Source organism: Lutra lutra, chromosome 2 (assembly GCF_902655055.1).
Source record: "Lutra lutra chromosome 2, mLutLut1.2, whole genome shotgun sequence".
NCBI lineage: Eukaryota > Metazoa > Chordata > Mammalia > Carnivora > Mustelidae > Lutra > Lutra lutra.
In genome coordinates, this window is record NC_062279.1 from 136,853,694 (window position 1) to 136,857,823 (window position 4,130).

The 4,130-nt window shown below is 44.3% G+C and overlaps 1 long non-coding RNA gene across 1 annotated transcript; it reads right to left on the bottom strand.

Moving 5' to 3' along the window:
- Positions 1 to 1,224: 1,224 nt before the first annotated feature.
- On the bottom strand, positions 1,225 to 3,319 carry LOC125093400 (uncharacterized). The gene is made up of 3 exons (XR_007125229.1): positions 3,186 to 3,319; positions 2,025 to 2,316; positions 1,225 to 1,351 (listed from the first exon to the last, which is right to left on the bottom strand). It is a non-coding gene; the product is annotated as an uncharacterized LOC125093400 (long non-coding RNA).
- Positions 3,320 to 4,130: the final 811 nt, after the last annotated feature.

A 4,130-nucleotide genomic window follows, 5' to 3' on the forward strand; every position in this document is an offset into this window, starting at 1 on the left:
CAATGTGAGAAAGGAATCCATCAAAATCCTCGAGGAGAACACAGGCAGCAACCTCTTCGACCTCAGCCGCAGCAACATCTTCCTAGGAACATCACCAAAGGCAAGGGAAGCAAGGGCAAAAATGAACTTTTGGGATTTTATCAAGATCAAAAGCTTTTGCACAGCAAAGGAAACAGTGAACAAAACCAAAAGACAACTGACAGAATGGGAGAAGATATTTGCAAATGACATATCAGATAAAGGGCTAGTGTCCAAAATCTATAAAGAACTTAGCAAACTCAACACCCAAAGAACAAATAATCCAATCAAGAAATGGGCAGAGGACATGAACAGACATTTCTGCAAAGAAGACATCCAGATGGCCAACAGACACATGAAAAAGTGCTCCATATCACTCGGCATCAGGGAAATACAAATCAAAACCACCATGAGATATCACCTCACACCAGTCAGAATGGCTAAAATGAACAAGTCAGGAAATGACAGATGCTGGCGAGGATGCGGAGAAAGGGGAACCCTCCTACACTGTTGGTGGGAATGCAAGCTGGTGCAACCACTCTGGAAAACAGCATGGAGGTTCCTCAAAATGTTGAAAATAGAACCACCCTATGACCCAGCAATTGCACTGCTGGGTATTTACCCTAAAGATACAAACGTAGTGATCCGAAGGGGCACGTGCACCCGAATGTTTATAGCAGCAATGTCTACAATAGCCAAACTATGGAAAGAACCTAGATGTCCATCAACAGACGAATGGATAAAGAAGATGTGGTATATATACACAATGGAATACTATGCAGCCATCAAAAGAAATGAAATCTTGCCATTTGCGACGACGTAGATGGAACTAGAGGGTATCATGCTTAGCGAAATAAGTCAATCGGAGAAAGACAACTATCATATGATCTCCCTGATATGAGGTAGAGGAGATGCAACATGGGGGGTTGAGGGGGTAGGAGAAGAGTAAATGAAACAAGATGGGATTGGGAGGGAGACAAACCTAAGTGACTCTTAATTCACAAAACAAACTGAGGGTTGATGGGGGAGGGGGTTGGGAGAGGGGGGTGGGGTTATGGATATTGGGGAGGGTATGTGCTATGGTGAGTGCTGTGAAGTGTGTAAACCTGGCGATTCGCAGACCTGTACCCCTGGGGATAAAAATATATGTTTATAAAGCTGTAAAAAAAAAAAAAAAAAGACATTTGAAACATGCTGGATATGGAAGAAAATCAGCAAACACCAAACTGCATCATGCTGTATTTCTGATGTGGAAAAGATGGAGGGCAGCACCCCGGGCAGAGGGACTTGCATATACAACAGGCTTGTGAAAGAAAGAGGCAGGGCACATTTCCTAGGAATAGAAAGAAGGACATGTATTAGAGCACAGTAAACGAAAGGAATGCAATTAGACTGAAGAGGTAGTTGGGGTGACCCTCAGGACGTTGAAGATAGTGTTGTTGAAGTTGCTAAGCTACTAGTTTAATCAAACTTGGGTTTGAAAAGATGACTCTGACTGCATTGGGAAGAACAGCCTAGAAGGCACAGGAATAGGTATAGAAAGACCTTACTATTGTAAGAGCCTTAGTGAGAACTAATGGCTAGGATTGGGGTGCTGGAGAAACCTAAAGAGACTAGTCAGGTCATGATCTTGCTAAAGTGATGAGCAAACCATTTTCAAGGCTTCACTTGGTCCTCTACCAGGATGAATAATCGGCTGACAATGAGAAAATCTCCTTCTGTAGAAGCCGTGGGGGCTCCATGCTTGGATCTCCTTTCAAGGAAGAACTTGCCCTTCAGCTACAAGGAATTATTCACCTCAGCCACTCTCTTCCTGGGCAGCCCCAGCCAATTAGCGTACATGGCAGGGTTACCAGGACTGATCATTTCTGCCCAAACCTGGGCTCCTCTCACAGACCAGCGACTCTGTGTGGATTGGCTGAGACCTTATCAGATCTGCTTAGCCCTGAGGCCCTCCCTATGCTAACCTGCATCCTCCCTCTTTATCTTCCACAGACTTTATTCACAGATAGATCTCAGTCTCATTATCTGCTTTCCACAGGACTCTACTAATCCATCTGCTAAATAATGAGGTTACAGATAGCTGATGAAGGACAGCTGACCATCTATGACGTTATCACCATAAAGGCCAGAGCTAGGCCACAGTTGACTATCTGCTAAATTTTCTCAGAATATTGGGCAACGAGATTCTCTCATGCATCCAATGAGTCCTGCATATAGTTTTGAAGTAGATACTCAGAGATGCAGAACGCAGAAGAGACAGTCAGGCCTTATCTTCTCTTCAGGCAGAAGGACAGGCTATGAAAAAAAAATATATATCACACAGTTCACTGTGAACTGTGTGATTGGTTTCCCACCCATAATATTATTTAACACTATATAACCCAGACTTGTGAAAATGTACTTTTGAGCCTCGTTGTGAAAACCAAAGGTGAGAATTCACACCTATACTTGGGATGAATTTTTCTCTGAAAGAAAATTATGTTCCTACTGTCTCTAAGCCTGGGAAAAAATTGGTTCAGGGACAGAAAGCCACTGAGGATTTAGAGAGGTGGGCTAAGGCTCAAAGGAGAGAAGTTCTTCCTCTTCTCTTTGGGACTTAGCAGGGTCTGGGAATTGTTGGGTCTGGATTCTGAGGCAGAGCTACGGAGATTAGAGTGGTGTAAGCAGGTTTGGTGGGGACAAAGCAAGCTGTCCCAGATTAATTACAATAGCATGGGAACCAAACAGGGGTTAATGTAGCCAGAGGCTCTAGACAGATCTGGGATTGAGCTGTAGTTATAAGTTATGTTTAGGGTTGCACTCCCTCCTTGAGCCTCCAGTAAAACCATGGCTTAAGTTGTGCTGTGCAGAGTTAGTTAAAAGTTTGTGCCTACATTTGGGCAAAGGCTATGAAAGGAGCACCATTCCCAGGCCGTATGCCCATGTGAACCTCACGCACAAGGCAAGTCAGAATTTAGAGGGCCCAATGAATGATATCCCCGTCTCCCGCCCCGTGGACCCAGCTGAGAGAGATGGAAGAGTAATGCAGAAGGAGAGGAAAAACATATCCCCTTTACTGCCACTAAAAGCGGCTGAAGGATGTGGACTAGGTGTGTCAGCCAAGGGGTGACCTACCACGCCCCACCCCAACCCTTCCCCCGCCCCCCCGAATTGAATTTACCTACCTCATCATCTGCGGTGCTAGACAGATACACAGAAGAGCAGAGACGATTGTGTGTTCTCTGCAGGCAGAGAAAACTCAGAAAAAGAAGGAAGAACTCCTCCCCTACTCTCCATTCAAACACCTCAGTCCTCCTGTAGGGGTCAGGAAATAAACGAGTGCGGAGAAAGGTTAGGAGTGTTAGGGAACCAGAGCAAGAGCAACCAGTCCCAAGTAGTATGCAACAATGAGTGTGAAGGCTAATAATTTCTGCTCAGGGTGTATAAAAACATTTGTTTCCCAAGCAGAGCCAGCCTTGTCTGTCTTCTACATCCTGTACTCCGGTTGTTCCCTCTAGTCCTTGTTTTACGTCTCTTTCCCGTTCCACCTCTTCAGTGCTCATTGCTTTCTGTCTACCCTTAAATCTCCAGTGTTGCACCCAGGAGTAGGTCTGCTTCCCTTAGGCAAAATTCAGGCTGTTAACTTTATTTATGTATTTCTGTACTTATTTATTTTTAAAAAACAATTTTTAAAATTTTATTTATTTGCTTGTCTGAGAGAGCACACAAAGCAGAGGGAGTGGCAGGCAGAGGGAGAAGCAGGCTCCCCTCTGAGCAAGGAGCCTGATGTGGGACTCGATCCTAGCACCACAGGATTAGGAATTAAAGGTAGCCCCTTAACCAACTGAGCCACCCAGGCATCCCCAGATCATTAACCTCACAACCTAATGCTTCATTATCAAACCTTTTGAGTGTTTCTAGCTATGAAAAGCTCCTATCTATTCTCTCCTATTAGAAAGAACTGACCAACTTGTTCTAAAGTAGTAGCTTCCAACACTGGTCTATAACAGTCAAATCTTTTTTTTTTCTTTCTTTTTTTTAAGATTTTATTTATTTACTTGACAGAGAAAGAGCACACACATAGCAGGGGGAGTGGCAGATGGAAACAGAGGGAGAAACAGGCTCTCTGC